Genomic DNA, 21,096 nt, shown 5'->3' on the forward strand with positions numbered 1-21,096 from the left:
TTTAATTATTACTGGCCAGCATCTTTTGGGGCATTCTTTTGCATATGACAAAGCTAGATGAGAGGCAAGGGAGGACTGGCTGAAAATCTTCCGGAGCCTAATAGTATTGCATAGATAATCTTGACAGATAGTAAAAGTGCACAACCTGATCAACTAACCAAAAATAGGTCTTATTAACATTTTATTTTTCTTTTGCTAGTTTCAAGCTACTTCTTTGTTCTATATTTTTCAATGAAAATTTAATGTCTCATATATTGAAGAGGAATTTTCAATGTTTTGCACGGGTGTTTTCCCCACTGAAAATAGAGTGCCACTGCCATTGGTGTTTCACTAAAGCCTTGTTAAAAGGCATATGGCTGGTTTGATAAACATGGTTAACAGAAGCCTGGTGTTTCTTAACCTACTAAATTGTATCCCCTTTTGTGGGGGAAGGTAGGCTTCCAGGAAAGGGCAAATCAGAGCAGGACTGAAGATCAGTAAGAAAAAGGCAAAAGGAGAGCAGAGAATGGCAGCAAGCAAGTTTCTTGCCCCATCCCGCGTGGACTGTAAAAGGAACCCGACTGCATACCCAGCATTTTTTCCAGTCACAATGGGAAGACTGTGTTGCAAGTGGACAGGACAAGAAAGAAGCCAAGGTGAAAATTGCTTCCCTTTGCTCAATAACAGGGACCAAGGGACTGTTTACACATTTATCGGCACTTTACACCATCTGAGGCAGGCATGCAGGAGAATAAAAAAAAAGCACTTGACACTTGAAAGCCATTTCCAGCCCTCCAGCAATATTCTGAATGAGTGAGATATACATTTAAAACAACCACTTTCACTCTGAAACCATCAACCAGTATGTTACAAGCTAGGGCAGCTAGTTGCAATATGTGAATCTGGGGTCCAACATAATAAACTCATTTGTTATCGCATAGTACCTGGAAGTAAAGATGCAGAAGTCAGGGTGAGAATGCTATGAGAAGGCCAGTTTAGCTTGCCGTAGGGCTACGGACATGTACAGAAGCCATGAAATTGCTGATATGCAACTGAGGAAAATCTGTGCACATGGAGCAGACACGGAAATGGTGAACTTCACAGCAAAGAGACAATGGGCAAGGAAAGGACACAAACAGGACATACAAGTGGCAGAAACACACTCCAGAGAAGTGAAGGGCAAATGCCAATATTGTGGGAGCAATCATTCCCAGGGCAGACAGCAATACCCAGCATTTATTTATTATTTATTTATTTATTTATTTATTTATTTACAGATTTTTTTTCTACCGGGGTACGTAAGTAACATCACCTCGGTTTACATTCAAACAGTAATTCATCATTGCGCTTTACAATATAACATAGTAACTGAACGAATACAATATCATGTATAACTTTGTATTAATAGAATATAAACAATATATGAGAGACTGTGGAAATTAGGAAGAGTAGTAGAAGATTCAGTTCATTAATAGTAGGCTTTTTTAAATAGCCAGGTTTTAAGGTTTTGTTTAAATTTTTTGTGACAAAGTTCCTGGCGTAATTCAGAGGGTATGGTGTTCCATATTGTTGATCCAGCTATGATGAAAGATCGTTCTTTTGTACTAGAAAGTTTAGTCAGATTGGGTGCTGGGATCTTTAGTTTGGCTAAATTCTGGAATCTCGTTGGGCGGAAAGAAATTTTGAATTGTAGATGATCGGTGAACCAGTGCATATCTCTGTTTTGAATGGCTTTATGTATCAGCGTCATAGATTTAAATATTATCCTGGAAGCCACGGGTAGCCAGTGCAAAGACTGAAGAGCTGGAGTGATGTGATCATGGCGGCTTGTGTCGGTGATAATGCGGGCAGCTGCATTTTGCAACATTTGCAAAGGTTGAATGGTTGAGGATATATGCCAGAGGTACAAGAAAAAGAATTGTTTTGCAAAAGTCTGTGAACAGAAATCAAATAGTGACCAGGTCCATATGGTAGAAGCCTGTTATGGAATGAGGGTAGTGTGCCCTTGGGCCCTTGCAAGCACAAGATAAGCCTTAACAGGTGGCACCTGATATGCCATGAGACTAGATTTTCTGCTTAACCAGCCACCTCCCCTCTGGGTTGAGCCTGCAGGTTTTAGCAACTGGCAGGGCCTTTCAGGCTGGGTACAAACAAGATAGAAGTAAGCGAGGTTGGTGGCAGGCAGAGGGTAAAGCTGAGTCAAGGTACAGGCTGAGGTCAAGGCAATGAGAGATCAGGCTTGGGGAGAAACACAACAAGAGCAGACAGGAGAGGGCAAGGCTGGAACAAAGCAGGGCAAGAACACACAGAAACAAAACCAGGAGCAAGGCATCAACATGGAAGAAACAAGGAAGGACCACGCTAAAGCTACTAGCACTGCAAACCAAGCAGGCAACCTGTTGCAAAAGCTGTGGGTGGTAGCTCTGAGCTTCCCTTTGTACTAGACAGGATGTGATGTGATGTTTTGTTTTTTGTATATCACTTAGGCATTGGGGCAGATTTTAAAAAGTTGCGCAAGTGCGTACTTTTGTTCACGTAGCAGGCGCGAACAAAAGTACGCCTGATTTTATAAGATACGCGCGTAGCCGCGCGTATCTTATAAAATCTGGGGTCGGCGCGTGCAAGGCTGCGCAAAATCGGCAGCCTGCGCGCGCCGAGCCGCGCAGGCTGCCTCCGTTCCCTCCGAGGCCGCTCCGATTTCGGAGCGGCCTCGGAGGGAACTTTCCTTCACCCTCCCCGCACCTTCCCCTCCCTTCCCCTACCTAACCCTCCCCCCCGGCCCTATCTAAACCCCCCTTAACTTTGCACGCGTCGGTCGGGTGCCCTGCTCCGGTCCCGGGGGCTGTTCCGGAGGCCGCGGCCACGCCCCCGGAACGCCCCCGGGCCGAAACCACGCCCACATCACCGCCCCCTAAACGCCCCGCCCCGCCCCCTAAACGGCGCGTCATCTCGACACGCCCCTGACACGCCCCCGACAGGAAGCCCCGGGACTTACGCGCGTCCCGGGGCTTTACGCGCGCCGGCGGCCTATGCAAAATAGGCGCGCCGGCGCGCGCGGGCCTTTGAAAATCCGCCCCTATACGTGTTAAGCGATACATTTTAATAAATGAAATGAAATGGATGTATAAAAGGACTCAAGAGCTGCAGGAATTTCAGCCATGTTCCTTGGATGCAGCATGATGCCAGAGGCACTTCAGACCAGATGTGAGGGGTGTTACAAACCACAGAAAACAGAACATCTGATGAATCCATTTTCACCACCACACATATAGGTAAGGTGAACAAACAGCACAGGAGTGTAGGAAACAGTCAGGCAAGGAAGTCTTGTGCCAGATGGATTGTGGTTCAATATGTGATCGGATGGCATGAAGGGACTACTGCAAGACAGCTTAAGATGGGAATCCCTTTTGCGAGAAAGTAAAACCAAGCTAAAATGGTATGACAACTTCCATATCAATATATGCTCTAGCATAAATACTGCATATACCAGTCTCCCAAATTCTTCTAGTCATGTTCCTCAGATCCTACAAAACTCTGCAGCACACCTTATTGTAGGTGGGTGCCCTTGGGATCATATTACTCCAACTCTGAAAGAGGCAGAGCATCGCTGGCTTCCTGTTAAGCAGCAAACTGAATTTAAACTACTTATAACAATTTTTAAAATCATAAAGCAGGAGTTCCCAAATTACCGCTCATCTCTTCTCAATCTTTATCAACCAACCCATGCCCTACGATCACAAAAGAAGTTGCTTTTAGAAGTAGCTTTGGGTAAGAGCACACTTGAAAGAAACTCATAATACAGCCTTTTTTTTGTCAATGGCACTGTACTCTGGAATTCTCTTCCGGATTCTCTTTGAATGATAAAGGACAACGGTTTTCTGAAAACAGTTGAAGTCGCTACTTTTTCAAACCGTTTTTTTGTAATGTTAATTTTTTACTGTTCCTGTTTTGTTGTATTGTTTTAAATTGTAATTTGTCTTTGTTTTAACTATTGTGACCTGCCTAAGAATGTAATCCGTAACAGGCGGAATATACATGTTTTAAAATAAAGAAATAATTAAATAAATAACCCTTGAATTTAATTTATCTTTATATGTATGCAAATAAGTATACTTGCATTCTAATTTGTAGCACTAGGTTTTTATACAAAAACATGGATTACAATACATTATTTCAAACTGAACAAGGAGGGCACAAGACCCAACAATCAGCTGACACGTTAGGAAATGGGACTGCTGACACTGAATGTTGATATGGCCCTATTCAATACAGTTCATAAAATGCCAACTCTGGAGCATCATTTGACCTAAGAAAAGATCATGGCCAGCTATGGGGACTTACGCCAGGGAGATGGATGTCTACTGGATGAGTATCACTTAGAGATGGACTTACTTTATCAAATTAGTTCAATACCAGCCATAGAAAGTCCATCCTCCCTGAAAGCAGAGCTGAAAGAAAATAAAATAAAAAATGCAATGCTGGGTCAGACCAAGGTCCATCTAGCCCAGCATCCTGTCTCTGACAATGTCTAGTCCTGGTCTCAAATACCTGGAGATCCCTTAACTTAGATCTGCTTCCTCTTGCTTACGCCCAGGGATAGCAATAGCTACCTTTAGTCTACTTGGCTAATAATGTGTTATGGACTTTTCCTGTAGGAACTTGTCCAAACTTTTCTGGCAAGGCTCTTTTCAAATTCTCTCTTGCTCTGTCTTACTAGTGTTGTACATCTAACTTGCCAGTACTTATGCTCTTGCCTATTTTTATCATTTGGGTCTGCTTTCCATTTGTTTTGGACCATGACCTTTTGGCTTTAATTGCCTCTTTTACCTCATCATTAAATTATGCTGACAGTCATTTAGTTTTCCTTCAACCTTTTTTAATGCATGGAATATATTTTTTCTAGGCTTCCAAGATAGTATTTTTAAATAATGTCCACCTCTTATCCAAGATAGTATTTTTAAATAATGTCCATCTCTTATCCAAACTTTTATACTTTTTGGGATCTTACCAGATCTTTCAGACTTGAATTGGCCACCTTTGGTCTGGACCCTGTATGGTAAGTTTTATGTTCTTAATTTCTTTATTCTATCATAGTCTCCCTTTTAAAAGGTATATGCTACTGCAGTTTTATTTAATGTCCTCAGTCCGGTGACTATGGCAAATTTGACCCAGTGGCCATGATTTTCAGAGCTTAACAAACCTAAAACCAGAGAGCCAGAAGTGCCAACAGATGAACTTCAAATGCCACATCTGAATTAGAATAATAAAGACATCTTCAGAGCTTAAGGAGCAGATGTGCTGCAAAGCCTAGGTATCAAAAAACAAAAATGATTTCTCACTTGAAACTTATATAGTGGACAGTACATGATCATGGATGTTGCCAAGTGACCATCACAAAGCACGGGGTTGAGTTAATGTACCTTATTCTACAACCCACAACAATTTTTTTGTGCTTAAAAAGTTTTAATCATCAGTCACATGGAACAACATTCATTTAACTAAATTTTGTAATTTAACTCCGATTTTGTAATCTATGTACTCATGTGTCCATGTCAAAAGTTATATATAGGACAGACATCCCAGAAAATTAGAATCCGATTGATTGAACATCGTAGCAGGGTGTCTATTAAAGATCTCAAAGCACCAGTGGTGACTCATTGTGCATTGAAAGGACATTCATTTGGGGATTTTAAATGGACCATATTTAGAATACGTTCCACCAATAGAACGAGGGAGGGACAGACATGCCAAATTAAATCTACGAGAGAACCATTGGATACATAAACTGAACACGGCTGAACCCAGAGGCTTAAATGACAAGATTGACTGGTACACATTCATTTAAGCATCCATTCCTTTAAAAGTTGTTATAGCAACATAAGGCATTTGATACTACAATGGTTTGGTCCCTGTGATAGACAACTGGAGTTTCGTGGGCTTTCTGCTATATAAAAATGGCAGCATCATCAGAAGCTGACAGCAGACCCTAAGAATATCGAAAGGGACACACTGTACATACCGAATGAGCATCACAGAAGAAGTTTGAGGTGAGAACTCCTTCATATATAATTGTGACGCCTGGGAGTTTAAAGTACAAACATAAAAAGAAAAATAGTATAAGAAGTTGATTTTGTGTGGAAATTTAGTTAAATGAATGTTGTTCCATGATTGATGATTAAAACTTTTTAAACACAAAACATTGTTGTGGGTTGTAGAATAAGCTACACTAACTCAACCCTGTGCTTTATGATGATCACTTGGCAACATCCATGTCCTTGTACTGTCCACTATATAAGTTTCAAGTGAGAAATCTTTTTGGTTTTTTTATATCAGTGGTTTTCTTTCTCAGTATAAAGGTTGTATTGTTTAAGATAAGCCTAGGTAGACATGTATTTAGGTTAGTGAAATAGTTCTGACAATTGTTAAGACGGTAACTTTCATATTGGTGTGCAGGCAGAAATCTGTGCGCGTTCGTAGACCCATGCCTAGGGACGCGGCCATTTTATAACATACACATGCATGTTATAAAATAGTCTTGCTGCGTGCTCATATGTGCCAAATTTTAAGCAGGCATGTGCATGTGGGCGCAAATCCTGCATCTACCGTGTAAGTGGAGGGATTTTAAAAGGAATGTGCGCTGACGCCATTGCCAGTAAAACCAGTTGGTTCCAGTTCACCCAGTTAGCAGCTAGGATCACCAAACCCAGGTTTAAATTCCTTTACTCCCCCCAGTTAGCCCCAATCCTTCAAACCCCACAGATCCGCGGAGCTTTTAAAATGTTTCAACTTATATGGCATCCATAGCAGAAATAAAGTTACATGGCAGGGGGCCTTGGAGTGTGCAGGATTGCGTAAATATTTACGTGAATATTTTAGGGTCCCGCCCCCAAATACCCATGCCCGCCCAGACCATGCCCTACCCCTTCTGAGATGTGTGCATTGCAGCATTTATGCGCATACCCAGGTGGCTTTTAAACTCCACTCGGTGTGTCCAAATCCAACATATTTGCACATCCCCTAATTTATGCGTGCGTCGGGCTTTTAAAATTCACCTTTAATATTGCAGGTATTATTAAAGTAGGTAAGTTCTGATGCATAAGAGTTAATTTTGGGGGGTAACTTGCACAGAACAACAATTACTGCCCTTAACAGAAGGATTGGGATTACTACCCTCAACCAATAAGCCTTGATGCTTTTGATGCAACTGCAACATAACTCTCTGCTTAAAAAGGAGGGGGGTGGGGTTAGAAAGAAAGAGGAATTTGGAATCAGAGACAACCAACACGAGCCATGACTTTTTTATAGTCTGGGGTACTGATGTGTAGACATTAAGGAAGAACCACAAGATTGCTTCTACGGCCAAGTCCATAATCAAAGCACATCATGGGGTTAATCTGCATGGCATGGCAGATTTTTATCATGGGAAGCTTGCTGGGCAGACTGTATGGACCATTAGTCCTTCTCTGCCATCATTTCTATCTTTCTATGTAAAATTCAGGGCAGGGCCTCCTGCAGCTCTCGTGCGCTGTTGGCTGCTATGGCAACCCTTGCCCTTTCTCCCTCATGGGCTTCCTGTTACCATGGAAACCTGTGTGAGGGTCCACATCCAGTATCCTGTTTCTAATTCAAAATGCTCTCTTGGTACTATTCTATCAGCAAATCGAAGAAACGGGAAGTAGATACCCACAAATAGAAGCCAGGGAATGCTCCTGGCTTTGACTGATAGTTGTCCAAGATCCAGGAGTCCCTTCTGCTGAAACTTAGCAATTTTTTAAAACATGGATGATGAACTAATGTTAAATTATTAATGTGGGGCTAAGTATGCCTGGATTGCTCCTGGAGATATCTAGTTTGAGCCTATATATTCCATTGTTAATGATGTTTGAATAATGCATATTTAATTTGAAGAAGTGACAGTTGTTTTTCCTTTTCTTTTCTTGATCCTTATAAAATCAAAATAGTAAGTAAAAGAACCATAAATTAGCAGACTGATGCAATATCCGCACGGGAAAAACGGATGCTTATGGTTGAGCGCTCTCTTTCGTAACGCGTGCCCATCCACCTCTCTCAGGCCTACGATGCAGTAGGCAAATGAGACGCTGTGCTAAAAAGAAGGTGCTAGGGGAAATTGTGTGTGCCTAGCGTCTCCTTGGCATTGGGTGTCCAGGAGAAATAGCTGTAAGTGGGTTAGGAAAACAGACACTCAATTTTACATGATCAGACATGGGTTAGGAAAATGGACACTTGTAAATTGAGCGTCCGTTTTCCTAACCTGACCATCGTCAAGACTTTAAAAAAAAAATGTTTTTTTCACATTGCTGCTTTTTGTAGTTCCTCCGACTTAATATCACCTTGATCTTAAGTCAGAGGAGCCACAGAAAAGCATTAATGTTTGAGGGTTATAATGTGAATGTCAGGCACACGTTTATTTTTTACATCGGGGTAATAGCTAATAGCCTCATCAATATGGCATTTACATGTGATGAGTGCTATTAGCTACGCCCTGGTTTGGACGTACATTTTGGACGCGCTGATCCACTTATTGCATCAGGGGTTATGGACGCGAATCCAAAACGTGTGTCCAACTGTGGGTTAGCCTATGAACTAGCCTGAGTGTGCGGTATTGCGTCGGCCTGTAGGCAAGTAAAAATTTTGAACCGTCGAGTTTTAGATCTATTACAGCACATGTGTTGGGGCAATGTTCTCATAGGGGTAGATTTTAAAAGAAGCGCGATCAGCCTACTTTTGCTTGCGCATCAGACGCAAGCAAAAGTACGCTGGATTTTAGTAGATACGCGCGGAGCCGCGCGTATCCACTAAAATCCTGGATCGGCGCGCGCAAGGCTATCGATTTTGTATAGCCTGCGCGCGCCGAGCCGCGCTGCCTCCCCCCGTTCCCTCCAAGGCCGCTCCGAAATCGGAGCGGCCTTGGAGGGAACTTTCCTTTGCCCTCCCCTCACCTTCCCCTCCCTTCCCCTACCTAACCCACCCGCCCGGCCCTGTCTACACCCCCCCCTTACCTTTGTCGGGGGATTTACGCCTCCCGGAGGGAGACGTAAATCCCCGCGCGCCAGCGGGCCTGCTGCGCGCCGGGCCGCGACCTGGGGGCGGGTACGGAGGGCGCGGCCACGCCCCCGGGCCGTAGCCACGCCCCGTACCCGCCCCCAAAACGCTGCCGACACGCCCCCGCAACGCCGCGCGCTCCGGCCCCGCCCCCGACACGCCCCCCTCCGAGAACCCCGGGACGTACGCGAGTCCCGGGGCTCTGCGCGCGCCGGGAGGCCTATGTAAAATAGGCTTCCCGGCGCGCAGGGCCCTGCTCGCCTAAATCCGCCCGGTTTTGGGCGGATTTAGGCGAGCAGGGCTCTGAAAATCTACCCCATAATTATTAGTTTCAGATGTAGCAGGGGAAGTTTGGAGAAGATCAAGTTTAAGATTTTGTCAGATTTCATATTATTGTTTTGAAGTTGGGGAGGGAATTTCAGGAGCTCATTCACAGGGCAGAATGAAGCAGAAGTGGAAGGTAGAAACTACATACAGCAGACTATGGAATAGTACAAAACTAATCTGATCACAAAAACCATAACAGGGATTTTAAAAGCCCCGGTCAGTTCTCTAAGTGCTGCAAAACAGTTTTCAATATAAATGCTGCCTCTTAACTGCTATTGACTTTTAGTGAGTTAGGAGAGTCTGTGCGTACTCTGCTGGGATTCATTTCAGTTCATTTCAAAGTGTTTAACTATGCTGTGCATGTTCTTATCAGCCATTACAGGAGGATGGCAAGGAACATCTGTTGAGAGAGGAGATTTCAGACTGCATGTTCAAAGACCAATTAAGGGCAAGTCACAACTTGAAAAGGAATCATACTAGGAGAACCTCCCCCTTCTCCTGGTCTACACTTTCCATCTATTTATGCGACATTATTTGTTCTGTTTTATGCCCCAGAGTTTTAAAATATGATGTTGTCCTCATTTGAACACCAAAGCAGGTTGATTCACATGTGCTTGCAGCATTTCACACTCATCTGCAGGAGAGACGAAAGAGGACTCTACAGTACATGAAAGTTTATGAGGCTTGCATGGCTGTATATGTTTTATACACTGTGTAGAAAGTGCAAGCCTATCTCGATGCATAGTTGCTAGCCCTAGCTTTCTGATTCCCCCATCCTAATGCATTTTGCTACTTGTAGTTCTTGTTGAAAATGAAATTAGTAGGACTACAGACACCTTAATGTTTTGGATGCCAAAAGACTGGGTCATTTCGCAGCTCTGTATAATCTGTAGTCTTGAAGGCTCAATTCTTAAATCTCAGTAAGAGGCTAGCACCTTAATTCTGAGGAGCTGGGAGAGAGATTTCTATTCAGCAAGAATAGAAACAGTGACTATACATAGGCTGTGCTTTTCTTTCTTTTGAAAATACATGCAGGTATTTTACCTAAAAAAAAAAAAATGCAGAGCATTGCAAACACAACCCTGGTGTTTAGAGCATCTTTATATAACAACTTTGTGTTCCATGTCATCAAGGGTTCATTTCAATATCTACAAGACCCCATAAACAAGATTCATGCTTCCTCCATTCTTTTAACTGGAACAAAATGTTGCTGCACTTATCTGCATACTGTTTATCTTGTGTAGCACTTCTTTTTTGTCTTTCTTTCCCAGGAAGTTTAATTTTCCAGTTTGGGCTATGGTTGCTAGGGATCCGCTACCTGGGTTTGTTTTTTCATTTTGGGAATTCATTTTTTCATTTTTATTAGGTTAATGAATTTTTTTTTTTTAGATCAGGTTTTTTGTCAAACCGAAAAAAAATAATCAAGAAAAAAAAAAAATGAACGGATAAAAAAAGGGGCCCTCTGGCAGCAGTGGCTGGATCTTCTTGGACCAAAAAAACTGCCCCGAGCAGGGGTCTGTCCAGCACTGGGGCTGAGCTCCTCCCCCGTTTAAAAGTGCAGGGGTCAGAGAGCTCCCACCCCGGCCACCACTTACCCCCTTCTCGGATCCTGATTCTAAAAGGGCAGAAGCAATGCCCAATCACTCCCACCTAGGTCCTGATGCTTTAAAAACACTAAAACAGTGCTGTCGCCGTGGAGGATAGCTTTCAAATGATGACACTTTGGCACCTTTCTCCAGTGCAGTCAAAACCCATTTTGATGTATGGCTATAGAAATATATGGTCTTACTTGATAATGGTGCTGGCTACTGCAGTGGAAGGTACCAAAGTGACATCACTTTGGCCATTCTCCAGGTGAACAGCTTAACTTTTAAAGTGACAGGACCTGGAAGGGAGTGACTGGGCATCTCTCCTGCCCTTTTAGAACCAGGATCTGGGAAAGGGGTAAGTGGGCTCTGGATAGGAGCTTCCTGGCCCCAGCACTTTTGAATGGGGTGGGGGAAGTGACCCAATCTCAGCCTGGGCCCAAGTTACTGGGTCCAGCACAAGACCAGCACTGGGTTAGGACTCAGCACTGGGATCAGTTCAGGGTGAAGGTTCAACATTGGGACTGGCTCAGGGTTAGGGCCCAGCATAATGCTGGCTCTGGGGAAGGCTACTGGAGGCTCTTTTTTATTTTTGAAAAATTCCACAAATACAAAAATACCCAAAAACATCTGACTATTTTCATAGGAGGCTATTTTCCGTTTGTTCCATAAATTAGCCTCATTTTGGGGATTCTTTAGAAAGAAATGCACATCCCTAATAGTTGCAATATCTTTATATCCTCAGTGATGTCAAGTGGCAGGGTGATAACTCTCAACATTATACAGTTTCTCTGTCTTAGCAAAATGGCCAAGATTGAATTGTCCTCAGTTTATAGTTCAGACCCTACACTTAATCTATGAAAAATGTCTTGAAGAGAGGGAACTTAGCAGTAGATCTAACAATTTTTATAATTCTCTGTTATAAACAACAACCATTCATTAGTATTCTATAGTTTTCTCCATAGCAGGATGAATCAACCTCACAAGTAGGAATCCCTAGCTAAGGAGTGTCTTCCAAGAAAACAAGAGGAAAACAGCAGCAACAAGGTCTCTAATGGGTTAATGATTTTTTTTTTCAAAGAAAGACAAAAATAATTTAGTGGGCAATTTTCGAAGCTATGTATGTGGATAAATAGTGATATACTCATAAATAGTTTTAAAAATTGCCCTCAGTAAAAGTATATGCATTATTCCAAAATATATTTACTTTTAGCTGCATTTGAAGGAGGTATTTCCAGTACGATGTGCATTCATTTTTAACAAATGCAATGAATGAGGCCACTTTTGTTTTGTTCCAAATGGAATTAACAGAAAAATTGCCTCCTATAAAATACCCATTTTCTGGAATTTTTGTATTTATTGCATTTTTTTTAAATGGGCTTCTAGGGGGACCAGGCTTCAATGCTGGGCCTGGTGCTTAGGCTTGGTCCCAGTCCTGAGGCCTAGACCTTGTCCTGGTATCTAGGCCTAGCACTGGAGCTGACCCTGAGGCCTGGTCCGGCACCAGGACTAGCCTTAAGGCCTGGCATCGGTGCCTGGCCCTATCACTAAGGTCTAAATCCTGCTCCATAACCTGGCCTTAAGGCTGGTTCTGGCACCTAGGTCTAGGCCTGACACCTGGCCTGAGACCTATGCCTAGCACTGGGACCCAGCACTGATGCCCAGTCTTGGTGCTGAGGCCTAGGCCCAACACTGGACCTAATTCTGAAACTTAGGCCTAGTGCTGGGGCCCTTCTCTGAGGCCTGGTCCTGGTGCCAAGGCCTAGGGTTGGCCATTGGTGCCTAGTCTTGAGGCCTGGTCCTCTTGATTTTTTCTTTGTCTTGGTGCTTCAAAAATTATGCTGTCCAGTTGGAGGACAGTGCTGGATTGATTAACTGTGGTGACTTCCTCCATAGCAGATGTCAGTATTTTGATGTATGGCTATACATCTCTACAAAAAATCAAAAAACTGATCTTGATGTGGTATATATAATCATCAAAATAATAAAAAACGCACACACTTAGGAAACCATATAATTACTTAAAAAGTGAAGGAGACCTCATATATGAGCTGAGGGTAATGCTCTTTTTTTTTAATAATATAAAAGAAGCATTCACTTATTATGGTGAAACAATATGAGGTAGATTTTATAAAACTACGCTGGATTTTATAAGATACGTGCATAGCCAAAATATAATCATAGTCACCAAAGTGACTATGATTATATTTTGAAGCGGGTGTGAAGTCACTTTGGTGACATATAAATATATTGTTTCACCATAATAAGTGAATGCTTCTTTTATATTATTAAAAAAAAGAGCATTACCCTCAGCTCATATATGAGGTCTCCTTCACTTTTTAAGTAATTATATGGTTTCCTAAGTGTGTGGGTTTTTTTATACATTTCTACAGGCATACATTAAAATGGCACCGTCCGCTCCTGAGGAAGGCTCTACAGTGATACCATTCTAGCACTGTCCTCCAAATGGACAGCATGAAGTTTGAAGCATTGGGACATGAACAAGAGGCCGGAAAGCCTGGGCCTAGGCTTTGGCACTGAGACCAAGCCTCAGGTCTGGACCCAGGCTATTTTTTGGACCTTTTGAATTTTAATTAGGTTTTTCTTAAATTGTAGTTTTTTTCTAGTTTTTTTTTCACTTTGGCAAATGAACTGAATCCAGATGAAAAAAAAATACTTGACTGGTGATTTCAACATTCATGTTAACACTAATCCTCCTCCTCTCACTGTCTCTTCTTTCCTCGAGACTATGGTTTGTGAATCGAGACCCATAGTCTCGATTCACAAACTCGCATATAAACATGGCCATGCTCTTGACCTTATCTTTTGCAATTCTTAGTTGGTACAGCTACCCTCTGTTAAACTTACGATTGAACCTGTACCATGGTCAGACCATTTTCTAATTAGTTTTTCAGGCAATATTAATAACAAAAACCCTCATGTTTCTCATAGGAATAAAAAATTCTTTAACAGAAAAAAGGTCAGCCCAGAACAATTTATTGAAGCCTTTCTTCCCAACATGCCTGCCCTCAACTGTGACGACGTTAATCGTTCAATTCAAGATTGGAACGCTTCAATCATTTACAGCTTGGATTCCAACACTCCTAAAAAAAAACTCTGCTCTTCAAATCCACACCCTAATACTCCTTGGTTTAACTCTCATTTAAGGAAGCTATAACTCAGCTCAGATGAGCACTGTTGGCAAAACATCCTTTACCTGAGCACAAAAACGCATTCTCTGCCTGTCTAAGCCATTACAGAAAACAGATTAACCTCGCTAAGAAATCTTTCTATGCCACAAAAGTTCAAATTGCTGATGGTAATCCTGCCATTCTCTTTAACATTGCTAAATCCCTAACTACCCAGAAACCTGACACTTTTGGACTTATCGACAATTCTTTTTGCAATAGCGTTGCACATCATTTAGGACCAAAGTTATTGATATCTCAGCTGAATTTGCCCATTCCCAGTCCAAAACTCCCTCCTGTTACTTGTACTTGGTCTTCTTTCACTGACATTGGCTCCGCAACTGTATCCCGAATATAATTCAACATGAAAGTTTCTTTTAGTCCTTCTAATCCATGCCTAGTCCTTCTAAAAGCTGCATGCGAACATATTTCATCTCCATTAGCACAACTAATTAACCTCTCTCTTAATTCTGGTATTTTTCCTGATATTCTCAAGCAAACCTCCATCCTCCTAATGCCATAGAAGAAAAATATAGCTTTAACTGATTTCAGCAACTTACGTTCCATAGCTTCATTAACTTTGTTAGCAAAAGTTCTGGAGTCAGCCATTTTACATCAGTTAACCAATGACATTAATGAAAATGCTATTCTTCATCCTAATCAACATGGCTTCAGAAAAGGCCATAGTACTGAAACCCTACTTCTGTCTTCATTCGACACCATCTTCCAAGGGTTCGATGCAAATACAGATTATTTACTAATATTACTAGATATTTCTGTTGCTTTTGACACTTTGGATCACACCATTTTATTAACTGGTTTACAATCCATTGACATTTCTAACACTGTACTTACATGGTTCACTTTCTTTCTGTCTATTCATCAACAGGACAATATTGGCCCATACAGTTCTGAATGGTATTCTATTCCTACAGATGTCCCCCAAGGATAATCTCCGTTTAACATTTATTTGCTACCCCATGTCACCTTTTAGCTGGGTTAGGTGTAGAAATCAAGATCTATGCAGATGATATTCAAATTTTCATCCCTTACAGTGGCTCTTGATCCAAGACTTTTATCAATTGCTAGTCTCTGCATTAACTCCATTAATACTTGGTTATCTCATAACCGTCTAAATCTTAACCTTTCTAAAACTGAAATCTTACATCTATCCACCATTCCTCATTTGTAGTCTGGCCCACCGACTCAATTAACATTTGGCAGTTTTTCCATCCCTATTACAACTAATGTCATCTTGGTGTCATGTTGGACTCATCCCTATCCATGTCTCAAAATATTTCTTCGGTGGTAAAAACTTTTCTTTGTAAGATTCATCTGTTGAAGCATTTAAAACCTTTGCTATACCCCACAACTTTCATACAGTTTTACAAGCCCTGATTCTTACAGGGTTAGATTAATGCAATGCATTATACCTATGGCTTCCAGACACTGTCTTACGTCCTCTACAACTAATACAAAATACAACTACTCGTATTCTTACAAACTCAAAATATTTAGATCATATCACTCCTGTCTTCTGTTCACTGCACTAGCGCCCAGTTTCATTTCGAATACAATTCAAAATTCTGTCTATCATTCACAATCTCATATACAAGAAATCTGCTATTTGGTTATGTTCTTCCCTATGACTGCATCAACCTACATGTCATCCCTGCTCCATGAACAAAAGTCTCCTCGAGGTTCCCTCTGTTGAAGTAGACAGATTAGACATCACTAGAAGGTATGCCTTTTTGGTTGGTGCATCTATTCTCTGGAATTCCATCCCTGAATCCTTCAGGCAATTAACAAACACTAAACATTTAAGAAAAGTTAAAAAACTTACGTATGCTCCATTGCATTTAAATAATCCACAAGGACATGAGCCCAAGTTTCCATCCAGAGGCTTGTTTTATTTTTGTTTCACTGTCCTGTTTTTATTTTTTATTGTTTTAATAACCTTAGTTTTACCTTATTTTGTGATTATGCTTTTATTATGAATGTATATTTTTGTAAACCGCTTTGATCTACCTTCCATTGTAGAAGCGGTATATACAAGATTTTAAATAAATACATAATAATAAATACCATTGAATGACATTACCCAACTATGTGGTAAATCAGCATGGTTGTCACCCAGGATCCTACAAAACTTTGTACTGATTAAAAGTCACAACTGTGAATGTAGGTTGGGCCAAACACAGCAATTGGAGCTAAAAGCAAAGTACAGCTTGGAGTTATTAAAAGTGATGATGCACCTTGAACAAAATCTAATTCAAGCATACATTTCCATTCTAATTTGCAGACTTACCTAAAAGGCGCTGTGCTGTAATTTGTCAGGCACACACAGTGTGATGAATGGCGAAGCACGGCCATGCATCTTGATAAAATAGTATCTATTGTTTTGCTTAATGGTGATTGTTTTCATTGCAATGAAAGTGCAGGCCTAAGCATTAAGTGTATTATCAGTGAATAAGCAATTCTAAGCTGTAAAGCAAATGATTACACAGTTATTATAGCTGCACATGGATACTACAGTATGATGACTAATACGCAGTTTACAGTTTATTAACATTTATAGATAGCTAGATGCACAGGGCTCATAGCGATTTACAATAACATACATAGTAAAATGAAGTAAAAACATATCATGGCATAAAATCCTAATAGACAAGAGAAAGAGTAAAAAAGCCCTCTAATACCTCAAAAGTAAAGTATAAAAAACGTAATACTTCAATATTAGTTGAACAGAGACACATGAGCCTGGAAACCTAAAATAAGGCTTGAAGTCCCATATAAGCCAAATTAAATAAGTAAGACTTCAAAGTAGCTTTACATTTTTTCGTGTCTGTCTCCAGCTTAAGGTTGATAGGGAGGGAATTGCAATGGAAAAGGATTTTTCCCTAGTTTCTTGGAATTGAGCAAGTCTATAAGAGGGGACCTTGAGCAAATCTCAGCTTTTTGCCCATAGGTTCCTATTGGTGTGTAAACCTTTAGAAGGGAATTTTCCCAGGGAAATGAACTGAAATGCAAAAGTGAGTGAACCACTGTAGAGATTTTGTACTTTATTCTCCACTGAATCAGGAGCCAATGTAAATTATAAAAATCAGGAGTAATATGTGCCCCAATGTGTGGGCCAGAAATTAAAGAGGCAGTTGCATTTTGTAATAACTGAAGGGCTTTCAAAACTAATTTGTGCAATGTTCCTAAAATGTTATGCCTAGGATTCTTTAGGTCTTCTGTTCCTGATCTTCTTTGCAATAATTTGCATTAAAAGAGAACATCCCATGCATAAAATTTAAGGTGGTTAATATAAAATTGCCCACCCAATATGTAGGTAAAAGTATGTGGGATTTCTTGTGGGCAAGGATTTTCCCTTTGAAAACTGGTGTAAAGACTGGAGGTAAAATGTATACCAATGTGGGCAATTTTCTAAGAAATAGAGCTGAGAAAATGTGTCTGTCTGAAAATTGTACTCCTCAGAGTGGCTATAAAGTACACATACTCTCACAAAGTATACTTTTTACTGCCTTAAACAGGACCAATCCTGTGGATCAGTTTAGGTCAGGGAAGTAAAACAGGGTTTGTATTTGGCATTTTCATAAGAGCTTATGTTATTTTAGGCCCCTGCAGCCCACACAAACAGCAGGAGCAAAATACATGGGCACATTTACAGGGGATTTCCTCTGCCCTAACTCCAACTTCTTCTCCCCAATCTCGGCATAGTGGGAACCCTCTCAAAATGTTTCCCCCTAGCACATGGCAAGTATTCCTCCATTCCTTCCTATAAGATGCATCCTCACTCCCCAGATTCTCCACATACATGATGAAAGGGAGAGAAACGATCTGAAGCCCCATCCCCTGACGTCACCAAGGGCAACACCGACGGTTGAAAGGCGCCCTGCCACCAGGCGCCCTCGAACTGAGTACCCCCCACCATGTTCGGGCACCTGAAAGCACCTCTCCACCACCATGAAAAGGAAACAGGAGAAAAACATCATAAAAAAGGAACAGTGATGAGAGGGAGAGAAACTATCTGAAGTCCCGCCCCCTGACATCACCAAGGGTAACACCGATGGTTGAAAGGCGCCCTGCCACCAGGCGCCGCGCGCCGAAGGGGAGCGACAAAGGGGCCCTCCCCTTTGTGCACCCCTTCGTGCAATCCGTGGTGCATGTTCCAACTAATATCTTTGCAATTGATTGTCTCTCTTTCTTATTTAGTATGCTTCCTGGTATGCCTTTTGTTCAATTGTTAAAATTTCTTGCATTTTGAAATTTTGTAAACCGTTATGATGGCTTTACCGAATGACGGTATATAAAACTCAAATAAATAAATAAATAAATATAGACACATAATATCCCCACTCCCTACATGCTCCTCTGGAAATAAATCTTACCAGTATAGTCTGCCCCCCAACTTCTACTGGCATGCAATAGCCTGTGGGAGGAGGTAATGTGCCAGGAATAGACCCATGTTTTCGGGTTCTTCCCTCAAAAGGGGAAAGACAAGGGCCTGATTTGAAAAAGCATTTACATGATTAAAACTGGGTTATGTGCAAATGCACTTTACCCGTATAAGCAGGCTGTTGAAAATTGCTACACTATATGCCATTGAATTGTCCATAGGATATTAGTGTGATTATGCAATTTAGGGTGAATTTCAGAAACCTGATGAGCGCATCAATTAGGGGATGTGTGACTATGTCAGTCTTGTCTGCGCCGAGCAGATTTTAAAAGCTACCCGGATACGCGTGTAAATGCTGCAGCGCGCACATCTCAGAAGTTTACTAAAAGAGGCGAGGTATGGGCATGGTCTGGACGGCACATATGCACATAAGTATTTAAATGATCTGGTGCATGCCAAGGCCTCCTTCTGCTATGGATGTTATATAAGTTTAAAAAAATAAACTAGGTAGATATGTGGGGTTTGAAGGGTTGGGGCTAACTGTGGGGATGTAAAGGCATTTAAACTAAGGGGCAAACTGGAGATGAATTAGTTTTTCTGGCAATGGCATAGGCACATGGCCCTTTTAAAATCCCCCACTTATATATTAGAAGCAGGATTTGCATGTATATGTGTACACACACTTAAAATTCAGCGCACTTGTGCGAGTGGCAAGACTATTTTATAACATGCGCTCATATGTTATAAAATGGCTGAGTTCCTGAGTGCGAACCGCCAAACGTGTGCACATGTTCGCCCGTGCACAGGTATGAAAGTTACCATCCCTATGCGCATAAATGGATTTTTTAAATTGCTACGATATGTTACATTTACATGTATAAAACCTTTTTTCAAAATTACTTCCTAATAGGCCGATACAGTACAGTGCGCTCCGGTGGAGCGCATTGTTAACCCGCGATTGGACGCGAGTTTTTGACGTTCTAGCTTTACCCCTTATTCAGTAAGGGGTAATAGCACGTCGAAAACGCGCGTCCACCCCCCCCCGAACCTAATAGCACCCGCAACATGCAAATGCATGTTGATGGTCCTATTAGGTATTCCCGCGCGATTCAGAAAGCAAAATGTGCAGCCAAGCCGCACATTTTACTTTCAGAAATTAGCGCCTACCTTTGGGTAGGTGCTAATTTCTGCCGGCACCGGGAAAGTGCACAGAAAAACAGTAAAAACTGCTTTTCTGTGCACCCTCCGACTTAATATCATTGCGATATTAAGTCAGAGGTCCCGAAAGTTTAAAAAAAAAAAAATTTGAAATGGGCCCGCGGCTTGCAAACCGGACGCCGGCAAAATTGAGCGTCGGCTGTCAAACCGCTGACAGCTGCCGCTCCTGTCCAAAAAGAGGCGCTAGTGTCCCTAGCGCCTCTTTTTACCGCTGGCCCTAATTTAAATATTTTAGTTTACTGTATTGCGCGCACAGGACACTGGCCTTAGCTTTCTATATTTATAAATATATATATATATATATATATATATAAAGAAAAAGAACAAAAATATTTTGATATAAGAATGTTTTTGGATTTTGTATTATCAGTGATGGGCACTGGAGGGTATCTAGTTTGATGGAGGTTTGTGATAGAACCAATATAATTTCAAGGTTCAGGTTTTGAGGAAGGAGAAGCTTCACAGAAAATATGTTCACAAAGGATTATAAAGAAATGTTGAAAATAATAAAATTGACTTGCACTACCAATGATCCTAGGGCACGGTTTAGAATTATTTGTCCTCCATTTGTATTTGTAGACAAGTCAGTAAAACAAACTAACAAGACCATGTTCCTTTTTTTTATTATACAAAATAAATCAACCAAAGATACATTTTTCTAGTTCTAGAAATCTTTTCTTGCCCAATAAAGCAAACTCTGTAGCTCAAAATTTCTCTTTCCATTCAAATCACACGATCATTAAAGTCTCAATTCTCACATTTCTTTATAAAAGTCACATTCACCATGTCAGATAACCTGGTTACCCCAATAGTATAACAGGAACGTAAAAAAAATATATTCCCCATCAAAATAAAAAAAATAAAAAGCCCACACCACTTTTACATTCAAACCTTGTAGACTAATTGTACCAATTCAAAAATTCATCACTGTTCCTTCCATACAAGAACTTGATTTAAATCCCCATCTTTACTGCATATCACCCACTGCAAAACAAAAAATTGTCAGTACAGTTTACCTTTTAATCCAATGTTGGACTAAAGTTTCAAAGTGACCATTCCAAATACTATTATGATGTTTGAATATCTGCATTTTCAATGATTTCAAGTCTTACATGTAACAACCAGCATTCACATTTTATTTAAGAACATTTATGAAGGACTTTACAGATTACTGTAGACCTCCGAAAGTGATGCACATCTCACCAAAAACCATTGTTGACATCCAATTGAAACAAAATCAATAAGAACATGGAAATAAACAAAACAGACATTTGAACTGCAGCCACGTGGTGGCTGATGAGCTGTGATCCTCCAATATTTGATTGCCAGGATG

The sequence above is a fragment of the Rhinatrema bivittatum genome, chromosome 4 (genome assembly GCF_901001135.1).
Source record: "Rhinatrema bivittatum chromosome 4, aRhiBiv1.1, whole genome shotgun sequence".
NCBI lineage: Eukaryota > Metazoa > Chordata > Amphibia > Gymnophiona > Rhinatrematidae > Rhinatrema > Rhinatrema bivittatum.